A 22001-nucleotide genomic window follows, 5' to 3' on the forward strand; every position below is an offset into this window, starting at 1 on the left:
CGCCCTCAGCAGCCGGCTCCTCCTGCTCCCAGCGGAGCCCCAGCACTGGGATGGAACGGAGGGAAAAGCTCCGAGGGAAGCTGGGCCAGGACAGACGAACCCCAGCGGAGCTCGGGATGCCAGACTGCTCAGAAAGAGACCACAGCCTGGTTTGGGAGCTGCAGCAGGTCAGGGAGGGCAACCTGCAGACACCCACGCGGCTTGCCTGGGCTGGCTCCGGTCTGGAGGGGTCTGTAAGCAGTGCTGGGAACAGCGGGGTTCCCACATAAGCCCATTTTCCCCTGGAGCCTGGTTTGGGAGCTGCAGCAGGTCAGGGAGAGCCCAGCTCCTGGAGCTGACCCTGGGACGTGCCAGAGCCTGTCTCGTCCTTCAGTCCCAGCACAAATCGCAGCTCCAGCAGGAGCTGAGATCCCAAACTCCCGGCACAGGAACCCAGCAGTGATTCCAGCACTCAGGGAGAGGAGCAGCCCCCGAGCAGCCCCCAGGTGGAACCAGCGTTGTCCCAGCCCTTTCCTGATCTCCCTTCCCCTGAGTGAAGCCCAGCCAGTCTCAGGTGCTGGCTGCTGCTCACACACCTGGGCCGAGATGTCCAGGAGGGACCAACTTGGAACCTTCTCTCCCCTGGATCCAGGAGAACAATTCCTGGAGCAGCAGGAGAGCTGCAGCCACCCCAGTGGGACGGCCTCTAGGAATGGGGTAAAAGCTGGCCTGACATTTCTTCTAAGTGCAGCTAACAAGCAATCTGCGAGTTCCCATATGAAGACATTTTGAGAATGAGAAGTTCCTTTAACACAACAATGTTTTGAGAGTGAAAAAACAAGTGCACCTCTAATAACGAGGGATTTGTGCTGTGAGAATCAGTAAAGAAAATATGTAAACAGCCCGAGAATAGACAGATTTGATGGACAAGTGAAATTCCTTTTAGTAACCAATAGAATAATTAACAAGAGAGCTGTTAACGGATTAGAAGTTGCCCTCAAGGCTTTTAAGAACTGTATAAAAGACAGCATGAGGCCATAATAAAGAGCCTTCTGGAGATGATACCCTGTCACTGCGTGTTGTGACCGTCTCCACAACAATGGCCAAGGAGTGACCTCCCAAAGCAGAGCTGAGGAGCAGCCAGGAGCCTGCAGCAGCAGGGATCACACAGAATCACAGAATAATGAGGTTGGAACAGACCTCTAAGATCATCAAGTCCAACCTATGCCTTAACACCTCAACTAGACTATAGCACTAAGTGCCATGTCCAGTCTTTTTTTAAACACATCCAGAGATGGTGACTTGTTACCCTGGTTTTTCTGAGTTTTTTATTAGCCTTTTGATTTTCATAAATGGAGTCAGATCTTTTAGTTACTGTAGAATATTAGAGCAGTTTTTCTACCTTTCCCACAGAAGTAATATAAACAAACCCTTTGTTTTTCATTCTTTGTCCTTTGTTTGCATATTTCTAACCTGAAAACAATTGTAACTGACAATTCGTCTGGCCACTGAGGCTGAGGGGTGGAAACCCCAAAAAGCCAATCTTCTGCTAGACCCACAAATGTATAAAAGTAAAAGAATAAACAAAGGGGTCTCTTCTCTCCGCTCTTTCAGCTGGGAGCTGGATCAGAGGAACCTCTGCGAAAATCTCTTGTCTGCGTGTGATTGCTTTGTGTGTCTCGGTGACAGTGACTCCACCACCTCCCTGGGAAGACAATTCCAGTGCTTTATTATTCTTTCAGTGAAATTTTTTTCCTAATATCTAACCTGTACCTTCCCTGACGTAGCTTGAGACCGTGTCCCCTTGTTCTGTCAGTTGCTGCCCGGTGGAAGAGACCGACCCCCACCTGTCCACAACCTCCCTTCAGGAAGTTGTGGAGAGTGATAAGGTCACCTCTGAGCCTCCTCTTCTCCAGACTAAACAACCCCAGCTCCTTCAAACGTTCCTCATAGGGCTTGTGCTCCAAGCCCCTCACCAGCCTCGTTGCCCTCCTCTGGATGGCGTGGCTGTGCCAATAACGAGTCAATCCCCGCTCCCAGAATATTCCCCAGCGCTTTATCCACACGGATTTGACCACCCAGGATCCAGACCCCCCTCCAGCCCACCTAACTCCTGCAGGATTTCCACAGAAACATTGAATCGTTAAAGCTGGAAAAGCTCTCCAGGATAAGTCCAGCCTTCCACCTAATCCCACCCTGTTCCCAAACCACATCGCCACTCATCTTCTGAGCACTTCCAGGGATGTGATTCCACTGCTTCCCTGGGAAGTTTGTTCCAACAAGGACAAGGGGGAAGCTCCGCAATAAAGTTGCAAATGTGCCCTTTTCAGCTGGCAGTAACTCAGCCTTTCCTGGCTCTCCACAGCGGGGGAACACCAGGGAGGAGCAGATTTTCCAAAGTTTCCTGCATGACGCTCTCCAGCTGAATTAATACCACTTCCTTCCCAGCTTATTTGGCATTCCAGGGGCTTCCTGAGATTTAGTGAAACCCTCAGGATTCACTAAAGAAAATAATAGGGGAAAAAAACCCACCCCCCAAAAAACAAACAAACAAACAAACAACCCCCTAAAACCAACAACAAAAAAAACAAACCCCAAACAAACAAACAACCAAACAAAGAACCAAAACCAACAACAACAACAAAAACCAACCCAAGAAGTGCCATGGGTTGCTGGCTGCATTTCTTGGATCAGACCCCGCTGTCCTGACTGTTGGTTGCTGTGGGAGCTGGAACTGATCCATAATGGGAAAAAAATGAGGAATTCTGGTGTGTTTAGCAAATATCAGAGGAGATTTGGCAGATTGCAGAAGCGCCCGGCACTGAAAGGGTGCTGGGGGCTGGGGCAGGGAGGCTCAGCTCCATCCGTGTGGGAGCAGGGCTGGTCCTGCCCGTGCAGGACCTTCCTGGGCCATGATCCAGAGGAGTTTTCCCTAAGGATGCACTGGCAGGACACGGCCAGGCCCGTGATGTCACCTGCAGGGCACAGCAACTTTGTAGGACTGAACAGAACCAAATGAGGGATTGGAAGGCAATGGAACAATAAAAAGGAAGCTTTTAACATGCAAATTCCAGCTCTGCTCCGACAATTTTACTCTTACACAAACTGCTCTTTGTCTCGTTAAAGACAAAGCAGAAGTAATTAAGCAAAGTGCAAAAAGACTTAAACAGAATGGAATTAAAACCGACTCTGAGATTATTGTACAACCCCAGTGAAGGGATCCTTCCAGCTGATATCACGAAAAGCTGCCGGTTTGCTTTGGATGCAGAAAGGAGGAGCAGAAATGCTGCAGGAAACATCTCCCAAAAAACAACCTCTCCCTTGGGAGAGGGGCCACGGAGGGCTGGGAGCTTTATCCCTGTGCTGAATTCCAGCCCAATCCCTCGGCAAGGCTCCCTCAGTTCCTCCTGGGATGGGGCACTGGGGCAGGGAATCCTGGAACTGGGGTTGGAAGGGACCTTAAATCCCACCCAGTGCCACCCCATTCCATGGCAGGGACACCTCCCAGTGTCCCAGTGTCCAGCCTGGCCTTGGGCACTGCCAGGGATCCAGGGGCAGCCACAGCTGCTCTGGGAATTCCATCCCAGCCCCTGCCCACCCTCCCAGGGAACAATTCCTGATTCCCAATCTCCCATGCAGCGCTGCCCTCTGGCACTGGGAGCCATTCCCTGTGTCCTGTCCCTCCAGGCCTTGTCCCCAGTCCCTCTGCAGCTCTCCTGGAGCCCCTTTAGGCCCTGCCAGGGGCTCGCAGCTCTCCCTGGAGCCTTCTCCTCTCCAGGTGAACACTCCTTCCCTGCCAGCCCACACAGACCCCAAACTGACTCCCTCTTCTCCAGTCACTTGGTATTTTTCCTGATGGATTTCTCTGTAGAAGATCACGGTGGAGTTTTCTGCCCTCCAGACACACATCAGGGCTGGAGAATGGGTTTCCTCTAAACCTCATGGGTGCTGGAACTGGCTGCACATGGGGCTTGTGCCCCAGGACAGGGATTCTGACCTGATCCCCGAGGACCACGGACGGTTCTGCCTCAGACCCACCCCATCCCCCCATCCCGACACACACACACAGGTTCCTGGAGCTGCTGCTGTTGGCAAAGATTCCCGACAGAGCAGCTCCAGGGAAGGCACAGCAGGGCCCAGAGGAGCTGGAGGCAGGAGCAGCCCCTGCCCAGCCAAGGCTCCCCCTCCCTGGATGGCACAGAGGGATCTGGGCCAGAACCCACCCTGTGCCAAACCCCTGGCACAGCTCTGCGCTCGCTGCTTCCTTCTGGCAGCTCCACATGCAGTCACTCACATTTGTTGTTCTTTTTTTTTTCCTTTTAATGTTTTCTGGTTTATACTTTTTAAAAAAAAAAAAATCATGGAACATCTACGGGGTTCTCTCCTCTCCTAAAACAAAGTGGATTTACGGGGCTTTGGCAAAGCCAGGGTCGTGCCAAGGGCTGCGTCCTCACCGAGTTTAAATGCCAGGCACTGGTGGAGGTGAGAGCAGCCAGGAAACTGTGGAGCCTCACACGGGACGTGTGCAGGAGTGACGGAGCCAAAGGCACCCAGGGCACAACCTCAGAGCCTCTGGCTGCTGCTGCCACTGCTCCAGCACCTCTCACACACAGAACTCCCGCAGAAAACACGGACAGCTTCACCCCTCAGCTTGCCCGGCTTTTTCTGTGCCCTCCAGCAAATAAAAGAGGGATTGAGGGAAAAGGCTGAGTTGTAACCTCAGGGGACAGGCAGAGCCAAAGGATCTGCAGAGGAGAAGGCTCCAGGGAGATCCCAGTGTTTGGAAGGGGCTCAGGAATGGGGGATCAACTTCCTACAGGGCAGAGAGTGACAGGACCAGGAATTTTAAACTGAACAGGAGAGATTTAGGTGAGATATTGGGAAAATATTCCTCCCTGGGAGGGTGGGCAGGGGCTGGGATGGAATTCCCAGAGCAGCTGTGGCTGCCCCTGGATCCCTGGCAGTGCCCAAGGCCAGGCTGGACACTGTGGGAAGTGTCCCTGCCAGGGCAGGGTGGGAACAAAATGAGTTTTAAGATTCCTTTCCACCCAAACCATTCCAGGATTCTGTGATTCCAGGTCCCATGATCTCACCAGCCACAGCAGCATCTGGAATATCAATATTTTCCTAGGAAATCTGGAGGGGAATCCATCCCTGCCCACCAGGAGCAGCCACATCAGGGCTCCCAGGCTGGGAGGGGCATGGAAATCTGGGATTGAAATCTGTGGACCGACCACTGAAGATGCCATAAAGTCTTCTGGGAACCCCCAGCCTGCAATTCCCACCCTGCTGGGCAGGAACTTTTCCTTTCCCTGCTGCCCTGTAGTACCACACAAGGCTGCCCTCTCTCCGTGAACAGAATTCCAGTTGCAGAATTTCAGCTTGTGTTAATCAAGTTCCTAGGTGCCCTAAAGGATAGAAGGTACCGTAAAAATAGAAATATTTTATAAATTTCCTCAATTAGGATGGTGCAGAAGCATTTTTGCTTGTGTGGTGTTTTTTGGGTGTTTTTTGGGTTTTTTTTTTTTTTTTTTTTTGGTGTGTGTGTGTGTGTGTGTGTGTTTTTCCCTTGGGAATTCCTGCACCTGTGTGCAGACCTTGAAAATCAAAATAAATCAGGTTTTCCACTCTCTGGACACAGCAACAACACACAGTGCTGTGTTGGGCCAGTCTGTATCTTATTTAATTAAATATACAGAGCAGATGCTGAAAGATTTCTGTTTAAATGAAAAAATAATTGGAATCCGAGTGAAAATTCACCAAGGAAACTTTCCCAACTGCTTCGGGACCAAAGGCAATGGGGGTTTTCCCTATCCTCAATGAAAAGAAAGGCAGAAAGAGAAATAAATGATCCTTTTATTCCCTACAGGCAAACCCAGAGCTTCTGATCCTTTCTCCAGGCAGGAAATTTCCCTTTTCCAGAGCCTCGTGGGGAGCGGATCCTGAAATTCATTTGCATTTTGTCACAGCTAACAGAAACGGTGACAAACGCAGAAATACGGATCAGACACAGTGAGCAAGTCCCTGCCTGTCCCCGGTGCCACCCTCAGCCTTTGCTGCGCTCCCGCTCCGTGGCAGGGGAGCTGGGGGTGGATTTGGGTTAATTAACACAGCTTTTCTCCAGGTAAATATTTTCCCAGGCAAGGTGGAGCTGCTGGAAGAGGGATTCACCAGGGAACGCAGAGCCAGCTGCACGAGGGGGAGTTTTTCCTTACCAAAACCCCTCGCTTCCAAAGGGCAGTGCGGGTATTTATACGCTTTATATATTTATTTCTCTATCTGTATTTTTATCCCGCAGTTGTCTGTTCACACACACACGCGCACACACTCCTCCACGCGCAGTTCTGATTAAAAATTCCAAGGCAAATCCCAGTTCCAGGCAATCCTAGACAGATCCCAGTTTCAGACAGCTGGGCAGGGTGTGAAGCCCTGTCCCCCCCCCTGGAAGATCCTGATGTCCCCCACACCAGATCCAGGGGGGAAAACCTCACGTTTTGGAGCTCTGGAGTGCACGGAGAGAGCACAAATAACTCTAAATCAAGATATGTGTTTGTTTAACAGGAAAGGGAGAGAAAGCATGACTGAGTTTGGAGGGAATGTCGGGAGCTTTGCAGGGAGAGCAGAGTCAAGTCTGGGCAGTGTTTGCTCCCTTGTCATCACAGGCTCCACAGAACTGCCTTGTCTGCTCATACAAAAATACACCTTGTGCCAGGGAAACAGGCAGGGCTTAACGAGCACCAGAACGTGTTTTGGGTCATTTCCAGGTGATTGGCCTCTTCTTAACAGATCCTTCTTGTAGATGAAGGCAAATATTTATGTAGGGACCCCATTGGCTGCGAGTGCCTCTCTTCTGGTTTTTCCCCTCATAAACCTGTTCCTCAGGAATCCACAGCACCAGCACTGGCTGAGGCACGGGACAAAACCCAGAGCGGGATTTTCCACGTCCTCAGAACCCCAGACAGGATCTCCTCCACACCAGAGACTCTCCACTCTTTCAACCCCATTGCATCCCCCAGAAATTCCCCATTCCTGACTCCTGCACAGGGACGCAGCCTGGCCAAATATTTCCTCCAGCATCTTCTGCTTCCAGGGGGTTGTGGTGGCTCTTTGGGACACCTGAGGTGGATTTGGATGGGGAAGAGCTCTGCACTTTGGTAGGAAAAATCTCCCGAGCCCAGCAAAGCTGCAGGACAAAGAATGACCATTAATTGAACAATTCTATATCAAAGTAAGAACCTGGGTGCTCCTGCCTGTGCCTGGGATGGAACAGCCATTCCAAGATTTAAATGCCAGCTTAAATCCCAGGAATCCTGGTGCTGCCTTTCCCTTGCTCCATTTCTTCAGACGGTGCTGAAAACACTTTCAAAGTGAAGACACTTCCTGACATTTTCCTTCCCTGTATCCCTGCAGGGGTTTGAGGGCTCCAAATGGGAACAGAGCTCAGGATGCAGCCAGGAGGACAAAGCCACGCCAAGCGAGGCCACCCCAGCTCCTGCAGGTCACAGGGGGGCTGGGGTGAGGGATGAGCAGGAGGATTCACCCCAGGAGAGACCCCCAGCCTCACCCTGTTCCCAACAAAACCCCACTGCCACACCGTGGGAACGGTGATCTTCATCTGGGACCCCTGGGACACTCCGAGGGAGGAGCTCACGTGGGAAGTTTGTGTTTGCCGCGTCCAGCTGCTGGACCTTCACTTGGACATGGAACCAGGGAATGGTTTGGGTTGGGGGAACCTTAAAGCTCACCCAGAGACACCTTCTGCTCCCCAGCTTGCTCCCAGCCTGGCCTGGGACCTCCCAGGGGTGGGGCAATCACAGGATTCATGAGAAACAACTCAATTTCGGTGCCTTTTGTTGTTCATATTTATTGGTGAAGGCACCTGCAGGTGGCAGATTGAGAGGTGACCCCGAGAGTCACCACTGAGTGGTGTCATCACTCAGCTATGTTCCATAACTGATCCCCCTGAATCAGAAGGAAACCTACCCCTGTGCCTCCTGGCAGAATTCCAGCTGTACCTGCTGCTCCCAGGGACAGGATAAATCATCCCAGCAAGTCCAAACCAGGAGCAAAGTGCCATCTTCATGCAGACCAGGAGAACGAGACCATTCAGCGACACAAAACCCCCTTTTCCCACCCTGCCAGACTCATGGAATTCATTTCCCAGGATCAGCCAGTGCCGTGCACATTCGTTATCACGTCTCTAATGAGATAAGGTGTGAGCTTCTGTTTAATTAGAAACACTGAGCTCACACTGGTGACCAAAAATACCTTGAAAACACCTCCCAGCCCTTCCCAGCTGAGCTCGTCAGGGCTCGGAGCTGGAATGACAACAAGGAAATGATCTGCAGGTCCAATAATAAAGGTTTCAAGGCAAATAAATATTTTGTTTGAAGCCATCCCTAGCAAAGACAGTGGATGTCTATCCCTGTGGATAGACATCCAGGAAATCTGAGATCATGTTCCTTCAGCTTAGCACATGGCTCAATAAAAAATAGGCCTCGAAATGTTCATTTGGGGATATTTTTAAAAGAATTTAAATGTGTTTGTCAAGAAAAAAATGGACAAATATTTTCCTTAACAGACCCAATCTGTTTTATTTATTTAAATGTGTGTAACCTTTTTCTAAGAAATTAAAAAAAAAAAAAAAAAAAAAAATCTGAAACTTGCAGAGAACCCAGAGCCAGAAATTACTCATGTACTCAGCTACTGATCCAAAAATTTTCCTGCTCTGCAGAGCCCTGAGAGGAAGAATGCTTCAAAAACCCTCCCTAGCATGAAACCTCTGATGGAACAGCTGAGGGATCACCAAAAGAACCATTATTTCAATGCAAGCAAGAAATTCTTCAGTCAAAGATCACAAGCAGCCACACATCTGAACTTGAGATTAAGTGGCAGCTTTAAAAAAAAATAAACAAACCAAATAAAACACTTAAACCCATCAGCTGCCAGCAAAGTGGATCCCCAGCCCCCTGGGACTGTGCCAGGTCAGTGTGAGAAATACCACGAGGAGTTTTTGAATTTTTGTTCAGAATCCTTGATTAAATCCAGGAATCCATGCCTCTGGATTCCCAATGGGCTTCTCCTGGGTAGCCCAGAGCAGAATAACAGGGTTTTTTTCCCCAAACACCATCTACCAAGCACAGCCCTGAACCTTTAGCCAGCGACTTCTTCTTCAAGGGGCTGCTGCAAGCCAGCCCCGAGCACAGAGAGCCCTCAGTAATCCCCAACAAACTGGGTTTGGGTCCAGGGAGGGACAATTCCCTGTTAAATCCACCCTGGGGAGAAGCAGCCAGTGCTGCAACAAGACCTCAGCCTCTCCCTCCACGGACAAAGCAAAGTTTGGACACGAGGCAAGTCTGAAATTGCCTCCAGCCTCTTTAGGAAAGGTTAAAAAAAAATTAAAGCACCAGAAAGAACCCCCTCTCCAGGGGCCAGCATTCCTGCTTGATGCCTGAGCACCAAATAAAGGACAGCTGCAGGCCCCGACAGGCACGGAGCAGAGCTCAGCTCCGGGTTTTTGCACAGAGCTGAGGGTTCTGGTGTCTGCAGAGCAGCTGAGAGGGACATTTCTGTCACAGCGAGGACACAGCAGCGGGGACAGGCCCAGGGGTGGCGTGGGGTGAGGGCCCCGGGTGCCCTGCACAGGCGGCTCCTGGGGAGGGGAACGGGAGGTGTCAGGCATGGCAGCGGGGCTGGAGGGAGAGCTCAGGGTTTAAATAGAACAACTGGCACAGAGGGAAACACCCTGAGCAGCTCCAGCCCTGCGCAGGGCACGGCACTGGGGTTTGTGCCCAGGGGCGCTCAGTAAATACAACCAGGGAACAACCAGGGACCAAACAGTGACCAACCAGGGACCAACCAGGGACCAACCAGGGAACAACCAGGGAACAACCGGTGACCAACCAGGGAACAACCAGGGAACAACCAGGGACCAAACAGGGAACAACCTGGGAACAACCAGGGACCAAACAGGGAACAACCTGGGAACAACCACTGACCATCCAGGGACCAACCACAGATCAACCAATAACCAACTGGTGACCAACCGGTGACGAACCAGTAACCAACAGTGACCAACCACAGACCAACCAGTAACCAAGCACTGACCAAAAACCCCAATGACGGACCAACCAGTGACCGAAACTGACCAACCAGTGACCAACCGGTGACCAACCGGTGACCAACCGGTGACCAACCAGGGACCAACCAGTGACCAACTGGTGACCAACCAGTGACCAACCAGGGACCAACCAGTGACCAACTGGTGACCAACCGGTGACCAACCAGGGACCAACCGGTCACCAACTAATAACCAACCAATACCCAACTGGTGACCCACCAGGGACCAGCTGGTGACCAACCGGTGACCAACCGGTGACCATGCGGTGACCATGCGGTGGCAGGGTGGGAAAATGAGGGGCAGCAGGAGCGCAGCTGCCCGTGGGATGGTGCAAAAGGGCAGGAGGCTCCCGGGGCTCCTCTGAACTCTGCAAGCTCAGTAATTCTCTCCCCACGCCGGAGGCTCCGAGCTGTGGGCAGGATGTGGTCCCACACCTCCAGCAGCACCCCAGGGCTCGGAAACCCTGCACAAAGCACAGCTTGAGGGCGGCTCGGATTCCCTTGGGAGCGCTCCAGCCCCTCGGGATCTGGCAGGAGCCACCCAAGGGATTCCCTGGTGGCCTCGCAGGCGGCAGCAGCTCCGTGTGCGGTTCCATCACCCGCAGCGCGCGGGGCCGAGCACCAGGAGGTGGTGGTGCAAGAATGGAGCTCACACACCCCAAAACAGCCCGACCTGAGCTGCCTGCAAGGTGCTGAATCATCCCCGGGGCTGCAGGAAACCCCAGAGCCCTCCCGAGCCGCTCACCCCACACCCACAGGGGGACAGGCCCGGGGAACACGAGCGGCTGGGGCACCGCGGAGGAGCTGACTGAAATTACAGCCTTGGGTTCCCGAAAGCTTTGGAGGATTTTCCTCTCTGGGCCTCTTGAGCCCGCCCATGGACAAGGAGAGCTGCAAATATGGCCCTGCTCGGGAGGCACAGGGAGGGCGCTTGGGAAGATGAGCAGAACTCTGACCTCACGCCCAAAAAGAGAGAAACTACCAACATCATGGTCTGGTGGAAGCTGTCCCTGCCCGTGGCCTTTAAGTCCTTTCCAGCCCAAACCATTCTGTGAGCTTTTACTGCCTTTATTTTCCAAGGGTCTTTGGTCCCTTTTGGGTTTGGTTTTTATTTTCTCTCCGAAAAGTCGTGTTTGGAAGATCCCATTCCTTCCCCCAGCAAATGTGTCAGACTTACACCCACACCTGGAGTTTAGGGGAAGGGGCTCAGGACTGTGAAAATAATCACACAGAATGCATTGAATTCAAAAAGATCACGGCACGAGAGGTTGTTTGTTTGCCCAGGGTGAGAGAATACCCAGGGAGCCCCTGCAGGTCTCATCTTTTGCTTTGTGAGGTTTGCAGGAGCCCCCTTAAGCTCCTCAAAGTCACCACCAGTGATGAACTGGAGTGAAATCAGCCCAGGATTTATCTTGGACACTCCGCGCTTAGCCCCAGACTGAGAGAGTCTCAGTTGCATGGTTATACCTGGGTAACACTGACACTCATATTTACGGGGCACTGCAGACAGGGAATTGCAGCAAAACGACTCTGCTGCAGTCAAGGCCCTTGATTTTTTGGAAATCAGAATTTCCAGGAAGATGAAAATGTTCAAAAAGTGGTGCCACAAGCCCACAGGGTCCTCAAAGATCCTCGGGCACTGGGCCCAGGATCCAGCACAGGGCCTGACTAAGCCTGACCTGCTAAACCCAGGCATTTCTGCGTCTGGCTCAGGACTCGTGCTTAAGCTTCAATTTCTCGCATGAAAATAGAAAATAGTCTTGATTTAAAGGCTGCAAACGGTGGCAGAAGCAGCAGCTCTCGGTGAGGGTGTCCCGGTGGTCGATTTCTTCTCTGCTAAGATTCTGTTCCCTTTTTTTTTCTAGGCTTTTTTTGGCTGGCTTCGCTGCCCAGACCTCTAAAATTCAATACCAGATGTTTTTATTGTTGTTGTTGGGTTTGCTCTTCGAGGAGAAATACCCCAACTCCCAAAGCCCAAGGCAGATCTCTGTGGGCCCTCCCTAAACCCAGCAATTCTTGTTGCAATTCACCTACAATTGCTGCTGGAGATCTTTTCGGGGTGAGAGAAACACATCCTGCATTTCAGGCCTTGCACAAACGAAACCACGGGGAATTCCTGGAAACCTGCTCCTTTTCAGTCAGATTTCTCTGCGTCTCACACAAACCCTCTGGCTGCAGCTGGGTCTGTGGTCTGCACAGGCCAGCTGTGACACTCTGGAATGGGTCTGGATGAGCAGCAGTGGTCAGAAACCAGAAACCAGAAACCAGCACAATTTTCTCTGGTCGTGGAGGGCCCACAGTGCTGAAGGTCAAATGAAACAAAACAAAACAAAACAAAAAAAACCCCAAATAGTTCCATTCTTTGCAAAGTATTTGATATTCCTGTAGCCACATCTGACTGGCAGCCAATTGTAAATTTTGTAATTTTTGTTCTGGAGCACCAAGACTTTTAAAATTATGCTCTTAAATGGTGGATGATCCAGTCCAGCTCCTGCACCCCACCAACCCCCCCTGTGCATCCCTGGAGCGCTGTCCCAAGGCTCCTGGAGCTCTGGCAGCCTCGGGGCCGTGCCCATTCCCTGGGGAGCCTGGGCAGTGCCAGCACCTCTGGGGGAAGAACCTTTCCCTGCTCTGCAGCCTGAGCCTGCCCTGGCCCAGCTCCGGCCGTGCCCTGGTGCTGTCCCTGTCCCAGAGCAGAGCTGGGAGCTGCCCCTCGGGAGGAGCTGCAGATCCCTCAGCTCTCTGCTCAGGGAAAGTCGTCGTTTGAAACTCATTTCCAGTTCCATTTCTCTCTCAGCAATGTCTGTCCTATCCCACGGTCCTTCTCACTCAGCACACTTTATCCCAGAGCTTGCACACAGATGCACCAGACTGTGTGAGCCTTGAGAATTCTCTACAAATCCATTTCCCCCACAGCTGGACACTCCAAGAGCCCTCAGCTGCCCCTCCAGACCCTTCCCCATCCCCTTGTCCCAGCTTTGCACACTTTCTAAACACCTCTAGATCTTTCTTACACCCAGCACTGCCCCCAGCACTGCAGAGAGCCCAGCACAGAGCAGGACAATCCCCTCCCCTGAGCACCCCTGGCTCTGAGATCAGGACACAAAGCCCAGGGCTCAAAGCCCGGCCCCAGAGCCCCCCAGCCCCACTGGGAACTCCCCAGGGCCCGGCTGGGGGCTGGGAGCCGCTCTGGCTCCCTGTGGCTCTGCAGGCTGCGTGCGCCTGGCAGATGGAGCGCGGATCAGTGTTTTGGGAGGCGCCCAGAGCAAGGTCAGACACCCGGCGCAGCTCCAGAGCCTCCCCGGCAGCCCAGAGAGCGCTCGCTCGCAGCCTGTGGGTGACACAAACACTCATTTTGTTTCTGCAGCAGGAGGAAGCTCCCAGCCCCTGGCAGGAAGAACTCACAATGCTCAGTGGGGCCCTTTCTCCCTGGCTGGGTGTTTATTCCTGTTTAGTTCTGTTTATTCCCATTTATTCCCGTTTATTCCTGTTTATTCCTGTTTATTCCTATTTATTCCCATTTCTTCCTGTTTATTCCCATTTATTCCTATTTATTCCCATTTATTCCTGTTTATTCCCATTTATTCCCATCTATTCCTGTTTATTCCTGTTTATTCCTATTTATTACCATTTACTCCCGTTTATTTCCATTTCTTCCTATTTATTACCATTTACTCCCATTTATTCCCATTTATTCCTGTTTATTCCCATTTATTCCCGTTTATTCCCATTTATTCCCGTTTCTTCCCATTTATTCCCATTTATTCCCGTTTATTCCCATTTATTCCCGTTTCTTCCCATTTATTCCTGTTTATTCCCATTTATTCCTATTTATTCCCGTTTATTCCCATTTATTCCCGTTTATTCCAATTTATTCCTGTTTATTACTGTTCATTCCCATTTATTCCTGTTTATTCCCATCTATTCCCATTTATTCCCGTTTATTCCCATTTATTCCCGTTTATTCCTGTTCATTCCCATTTATTCCTGTTTATTCCCATCTATTCCCATTTATTCCCGTTTATCTCCATTTATTCCCGTTTATTGCTGCTGCACAGCGCTGCCAGCGCACACAGCCCCGGCTCTCACCCCGGCTCAGCTCCTCTCCCGGGAGAAGGGGGTGATTCTGTGGGATTCCAGCGGGGCTTCCCCGACCCAACCCCAACCCAGCAGCGCCGGGGGCACAGAATCACCGCCGATGTCCCCCGGGTCCTGCTGAGATGAGCAGAACTCATTATTCCAGCACAAACTGGTGATGAAAAATTGGGGTTTTCTCCAGTTCCTCACAGGTCTCAAGCTCTCGCCTGCTCTGCAAGATTATAGAATCATGGAATTACAGAATCATGGAATTACAGAATCACAGAACCATGGAATCACAGAATTACAGAATCACAGAATTATTGAATCATAGAATCACTGAATCGTTGAATAACTGAATCACTGAATCGTTGAATTATTGAATTACAGAGTCACAGGATTATAGAATCACAGAATTATAGAATCACAGAACCATGGAATCACTGAATTATTGAATAATTGAATCATTGAATTATTGAATTATAGAATCACAGAATTATTGAATTATTGAATCATTGAAATATTGAATTATTGAAATATTCAGTCACTAATTATTGAATCATAGAATCACAGAATTATAGAATCATGGAATTATAGAATCATGGAATTATAGACTCACAGAACCATGGAATCATTGAATCCTGGAATCACTGAATTATTGAATCATTGAATTATGGAATAATTGAATTACTGAATCCCAGAATCCAGGAATGGTTTGGGGTGAAAGAGACCTTAAATCCCACCCCACCCCTGCCATGTGCAGGGACACCTTCCACGGTCCCAGGGCGCTCCCAGCCCTGTCCAGCCTGGCCTGGGACACTGCCAGGGATGGGGAAGTTCTCATTCCCTTCCCCTCGAGGCGATGCAATGAATGAACTCACCCCAGAGCGCTGCACTGTAGCTCTGGGCAGATCTCCCGCACACTTGGAGGGGTTGAATTTCCCTGGGGTGTTTCATTTTTGCTCTGAGTGTCATTTCCTTAATGAAGATGAATGAAGGAAACACCGTTTTACGGAGCCTGACCCCTTGCAAATAAAACCAATTCCCCTCTGCTCAGCCTCAGCCTCTGGCACCCTTTGCCTTGGTAACAATTCTCACTTCTTTAAGCTGTTTCTGCAGCCTTTGAGGCAGCTATTCCTGAAATGCACAGCAAATCAGGTCAGAATTAGCCCAGATTTGACCCTCTGCTCCTTTCCCTGCTGCCAGTTCAGAGCTAAACAAATTTACTGCGCAGCTCTTGTGATCCCAGGCTCCCAAATCCATCGCCAGCAAACCCTGGGCAGCCTGACAGAACCAAAACCGCCCCATTCCCGTGGAGCAGCTGAAAGCCCGGACCCTGGAGCAGCAGTTCCTGACAGAGCTCGGCCCTGACGTCCTGTTTTGCCTGCTTTGATCGCGATAAGCCTCTCTCTTTTTCCATTCACGGCGTAAACAAGCAGCGATGGTTTCCTGCCGCCTCCTTTCCCTGCAGCCGGGCGGTGCAGCCTCCTCACCTCTCCCAGGAGGGCATCTCTGCCCACCTGCTGCACCACGGGGCACCCCAGAAGGCTCAGAGAGCTCCTCGGGGTGCTGTCACCCCCTGAGAGGCACCTTCACCCCAGGAGGGGAGGAGGTGGCGGCGTCCAGACCAACAGCCAACGCTGCGACGCTCCGAGGATCCCACCCGGGGCTTGTGAGCATCACCTCACGACTTCCCAGCCCTTTGGTGGTTTTCCTGTTGTTCTGCAGAGAGCTGGGCACATCTCCCCAGCGCCAGGGCTTGTGGCCGTCTCTGCTGTGCTCAGGGTGGGGCTGTTGGGGTGTCCTGGGTGGGGACAGGAGCTGGGCTGGGTGATGCTGGGGGGTCCCTCCCCACTCAGGACGTGCGGATTGTGTGAGCTGGGGCACCCAGGGGTGTCAGCACAGCTCCCCTCTGCGCTGCCTCCTCCTGGAGCACAGGAACTCTGCCCCAAACGTGCCCCTCAGCAGGTGCAGAGGGGGAGAAAAGCCTCACTGGCACCTTCAGAGCCTGGCACAGCATCCCCTGGGCACTGACTGGGCCACAGCTCTGGATGAGACTGATTCCCTTTGCCCAGGGCACCAGTGAGGGCACAGGGCAGGCTCCCTTCACCAGGGGAGGGCACAGGGCAGGCTCCCTTCACCAGGTGAGGGCACAGGGCAGGCTCCCTTCACCAGGTGAGGGCACAGGGCAGGCTCCCTTCACCAGGTGAGGGCACAGGGCAGGCTCCCTTCACCAGGTGAGGGCACAGGGCAGGCTCCCTTCACCAGGTGAGGGCACAGGGCACAGTCTCCCTTCACCAGGTGAGGGCACAGGGCACAGTCTCCCTTCACCAGGTGAGGGCACAGGCTCCCTTCATCAGGTGAGGGCACAGGGCAGGCTCCCTTTGCCCAGGTGAGGGCACAGGGCACAGGCTCCCTTTGCCCCGGTGAGGGCACAGGCTCCCTTCACCAGGTGAGGGCACAGGCTCCCTTCACCAGGTGAGGGCACAGGGCAGGCTCCCTTCACCAGGTGAGGGCACAGGGCAGGCTCCCTTTGCCCAGGTGAGGGCACAGGGCAGGCTCCCTTGCCCAGGTGAGGGCACAGGCTCCCTTCACCAGGTGAGGGCACAGGGCAGGCTCCCTTTGCCGAGGTGAGGGCACAGGCTCCCTTCACCGGGTGAGGGCACAGGGCAGGCTCCCTTCACCGGGTGAGGGCACAGGGCAGGCTCCCTTTGCCCAGGTGAGGGAACAGGGCACAGGCTCCCTTCACCGGGTGAGGGCACAGGCTCCCCCAGGGAGGGCACAGCACACCCTGGATTGTTCCTGGAAGAGGAAGGAGCCAAGCACAGCCGGTCTGGTCAGCACTGGAGCCACCACTGGCAGCACAAGAGAACCTGTGTGGGTGCAGCAAAGGTGACCCGGGGGGACTAAAGGTGACCCTCCACCTCCCAGGATCCCAGAGTGTCCGTGTGAGCACCCTACGGGTGTTCTCTGGTCCCCTGAGCCTGTCAGGCCCACGGTGGTAAAACCCCCTGGGTCACCTCGTGCCTGCTGCCAGTACAAAACTTGGCCCATGCATGGAGCAGTGTTAGCCCAGGATCCCAAATCCAACACCAGCAAATCCTAAACAGCCCCATGAAAATAGAAATGCATCACTCCCATGCTGGGGCTGAAACACGGGGTCCTGGAGGAGCATTTCATGACAGTCCAAAGGAGGCCAAGCCTCCAAACCCCTGGGAAGAGCGATGGCAGTGCTGCCCTCAGCGTGGGGATTGTTTGTTCCCTCTGCTGTCCCACTGGGGATCACAGCTCTGGAGGTTTTGGCCTTTCAAGCACAGCAATCTCTGGATTGTGAGCACACGAACCCCACCACCACTGGGATTCGGTCAGCTCAGGGAACCTGAGCCAACCCTGCTCCCTTCAGCTCTTTTGGTTCCTCCTCCTGATTTCACACCCAGCCCTAAATCAGCTCCAAGTGGGTGCTGACCCCTGGAGAGGGAACACCCAGGGCTGGACAGGAGGCCAGAGCTTGTTTTGGGAGCCGCTCACGCGGCTGCCGGGCGCTGGTGACCGTGGCAGCTCAGCAATGAAGATTTGTTCTTCCTAACGTCACAAAGAACAAATCTGGGAGCTACAGCAAGGAAGCTGCTCCCACCCAGGGTGTGGAATCAGAGAATCTTTTGGGTTGGAAAAGAGCTCCGGGAGCATCGAGTCCGGCCTGTGCCCGATGCCCACTGTGTCACCCAGACCATGTCCAGGGGTTCCCTGGGCACCTCCAGGGATGGGGATCCAAACCTCCCTGGGCAGTGCCAATCCCTGAGCTCCCTTTCCATGGGGAAATTCCTGCTGCTGTCCACCCTGAGCCTCCCCTGGCCCAGCCTGAGGCCGTTCCCTCTGCTCCTGTCCCTGTTCCCTGGGAGCACAGCCCGACCCCCCCGGCTGTCCCCTCCTGTCAGGAGTTGTGCAGAGCCACAGGGGCCCCTGAGCCTCCTTTTCTCCAGGCTCAGCCCCTTCCCAGCTCCCTCAGGAATTCTCCAGCCCCTTCCCAGCCCCATTCCCTGTCCTGGACTCTCTCCAGCCCCTCCAGGTCCTGTTTGTCCCCAGTGAGGGGCCCAGGACTGGACAGGCTCAGCAGGAATTAGGTGACAGTGTGGGAAGGCTGAGTCATCTCCTGCTCCTCAGATAATCATGAAATGCCTTCCTCCACCTCTGGCTCGTCTTCCCCCTAGCTTTGAGCACACACAAGTTTTAAATCTCCACTTGAATTCCCAGAGGAATCATCTCCTTCCTCATTCCTTCCCTCAGTCATTGTCTCTCACTCGATGTGACAACGCCATCGACTCTCCGGAGCTCTGCGGGTCACAGAATGTGCTCTGCCACCTCCCAGGCACCTCCAGGAGAAAGAGCTTGTCCAGTGTCTAATGCGACACTTCAGCCTTAGGGGAAAAGCAGAAAAAAAGCCGTGGAGAAAATCCGAAAATTCCTCCTGCCCGTGCAGGCCTCGGTTACGATCAGCAAATCACCTCCACTGCTTCACCTCAGGGCAAAACTTGGAAAGCTCAGCTCCTTTCTATGAATCACCCTCAGCAAACAGCCCCAATTAAGAGATAAAACATTGCTACCACAACAGCAGCTTGGGGAGGGATTTATTTTTAGAAGCTGCTTAAAATAGCGCGTGGTACCTCGCTCACAAACATCCCCTGTGTGCTGGCACGGGGTGATGTCAGAGCAGCGAGACGCTCCTGAGGGACACACACTTCACACCCTCCCCAGGACTCCTGCACGGCACCAAGCTGAGAGAAAACACTGAAAAAAAAAAACAACAGGGGAGGAAGCCCAAAATTGGTCTTAACACCTCCCTGCCAGCGTAGTGAGATGCCAGGGTTTGGAGAGAGGAGTGTAAAGGGATGATTCAAAGCAGATTTTGGAAGTGACAACATTTCCCACTAAAAAGCGAGCAGAGAAGGCTCTGGGAGGCTTTGGGGGTGGTTTTGTGTTGTGAGAGCCAACCCTGGGGCTGAAGCGGGCTCTGGTGCAAACTCTGGATCTGAGATGCCACCGACAAGGAGATGCCACTGTCCCTGTGGGGACAGCTCCTAACCTGGCACTGCCAGCACAACCTTCTGCACCTGGGAAGGGATGGAGAAGCAAAGTCACAGGATCACAGAATGTCCTGGGCTGGAAGGAACCCCAAGGATGATCCAGCCCAACCCCTGTCCCTGCCCAGACCCCAACAATCCCATCCCTGGAGCGCTGTCCCAAGGCTCCTGGAGCTCTGGCAGCCTCGGGGCCGTGCCCATTCCCTGGGGAGCCTGGGCACTGCCAGCACCTCTGGGGGAAGAACCTTTCCCTGCTCTGCAGCCTGAGCCTGCCCTGGCCACCCTGTGCCCACTCTGCGCCTCCTCGTGCCCTCTGCCCTCTCGGGGTCGGCAGCCGTGGGTGAGGACAGGGCTGAACCCCAGCAAGGTGAAATGTGAAGGGTACAAAACACCAGAGCTTCACGGCACTGCTGAAACCAAGTATGACAGGAAAAACGGAATCCAAACCTGAAGCCCCCTCGTGCTGGGCACTGGGGAGGCCCCACTTTGAACACTGAGTCCAGTTTTGAGCCCCTCAGGACAAAAAGGACACTGAGGGGCTGGAGAGAGTCCAGGGCAGGGAATGGGGCTGGGAAGGGGCTGGAGAATTCCTGAGGGAGCTGGGAAGGGGCTGAGCCTGGAGAAAAGGAGGCTCAGGGGCCCTTGTGGCTCTGCACAACTCCTGACAGGAGGGGACAGCCGGGGGGGTCGGGCTGTGCTCCCAGGGAACAGGGACAGGAGCAGAGGGAACGGCCTCAGGCTGGGCCAGGGGAGGCTCAGGGTGGACAGCAGCAGGAATTTCCCCATGGAAAGGGAGCTCAGGGATTGGAAGTGCCCAGGGAGGTTTGGATCCCCATCCCTGGAGGTGCTCAGATAATGAGTGGATGTTCTCCCCAGCCAGGTTCAGTGGGCACAGTGGGATTCGGCCAAAGTTTGAATTTGATGATTCGGAAGAGTTTTCCAACATTTGTGATCCTGTGACCACAAAAGCCAAAGGGCAAAGAGTGGCCCTGTGAGCTTGGAAGGTGACGAGGACCAGGCTCTGCCAGCGCCCCTCATCCCCAGCCCTTCCCTGGGGAAAAACCCCTGCTCCTCCAGCCTGGCCAAACCCAAATCCACCTCCGTGATCTGACTGAAGCTCTGCGAGGAATTCAACCCAAAACGGGAGTGGAGGGGCTGGGGCTGATGGAAAATTCCCTCCTGTGACAGCTCCTGTGGCTCCACACGGATCCATCCAGCCAGGCACACGTGCAAGGATCTGCTTGGTGAAAATCCCAGCAGCTTTTCCAGGGATGGGAAACAGCGAGGGGAAGATGCAGCAGGGAAGTGAGGAGAAAAGTCAGGGACATAAGAGAGTGAGAAAAGAGGCAGCTCTGGGTGGAAAATTACAGGAGGATTGGACTGAACAGAAAAAGCCTCGTGTGGGATGGGGCAGCAGAGCAGGAGCAGAACCAGGCTGCTGCCAGAGGGGAGATTTGATACAATTCTCAAAAAAAAACCCAAAAACCCCTCAAAAATCACATTTGAAGACATTCGGGGAGCGCTGGGTCACCTCCACGTGGGAATGGGGACAGGAGATGGATTTACTGACAATGGAAGATGCAAGAGGAGATGGAGAATTAATGGCTCTAAATGCTAGGTGCAGCATAATTCTCCCTAAAAGCTCAACCAGCCAGAGATTTTTACATTGCCCAGCTGAAAGAACTGGAAAATATCACTGAAACTCACCAAGGTTTTCAAGAAAAACTCCTTAGACGTGTTTTCATTCCACACAAATAAAAGCCAGGCGGCCAAATTAATCCTAATTAACCTGATCAGCTTTATTGCAGGGCTAAGAATCGCTCACTGATACCACGAGGGTTTGTTTTGTTGGGTTTTTTTTTTTCTCTCTCTCCAAACAGAATTCCCTTTGTGCACCTGCTTTTAACACCACCCTGCCAGAGAGCACGTCCCAGTGTAATTCCATTAGGGCTGGGAGAGGTTTCATCCATCCGCCGAAATGCGGGGAATAAATACAAACCCATGCACATTATGTACTCTCTGCAGGGATATTTAAAGCTTCTCCCCTCAAAGTAAATCAGTTTGATGTCGTTAAAGCCCTTGAAAATATCAAGCTGCAAGGCTTAGCTCCCAGAACTTCGTTCCCTCTCCGTTCCGTGTGACTTTGGGGAAGGCGGGTGACGGGGAATTGGCATTTCCCACTCGAGCTCACCCCTGGAGCCAAACTCCGGCCTCTCTCGTGCCTCAGTTTCCCCCCTGAACATGGCAGTGGCATTCCAGAGGTGCTGAAAATCCTAACCCATGATAATTTATAGGAAGCCTGAGGTGCAAAACAAGCAGGAATTTTTTGATTGTTAGTTTAAATTTAAACTTCCAGAACTGGCAGACGGCTCAGAGAAGGCCTGAAACCAAGAATGCTCTGACAAACACCGGAGCAAAGCCCAGATTTAGACTCCTCCTGAGGGGAAACCAAGGAATTAATTCATTTTATTTGCACCCGGTCACCTTTGGGGTCCTGGTTTTGTTTTCATCTCTGATTTGCTGAGCCCTGACGGTCACAGGGGCACCAGCAGTGGATCCCACTGGGTTTTGTCCCTGTGGCTCTGCCCCTTTACATTATAAATATAAATCTGGTCCACAATAAGGCTTTTATTCCTCAGGAAGCCACAAATTCTTGCCATCTCCCCCAACACAAACCTGTACAGATACGGGTACAACCACGCAGTGTTTGAAGGAGGGCAGAATTCCAAGGATATGGAGCATCCACCT

At 52.8% G+C, this 22001-nt stretch overlaps 1 protein-coding gene across 6 annotated transcripts in view; it reads right to left on the reverse strand.

The window, feature by feature from the left end:
• Positions 1-22001, reverse strand: part of HIVEP3 (HIVEP zinc finger 3) — a 270464-nt gene that overhangs the window by 72171 nt on the left and 176292 nt on the right. The window lies entirely within an intron of this gene.

This window comes from Hirundo rustica, chromosome 25 (genome assembly GCF_015227805.2).
Source record: "Hirundo rustica isolate bHirRus1 chromosome 25, bHirRus1.pri.v3, whole genome shotgun sequence".
Taxonomy (NCBI): Eukaryota; Metazoa; Chordata; class Aves; order Passeriformes; family Hirundinidae; genus Hirundo; species Hirundo rustica.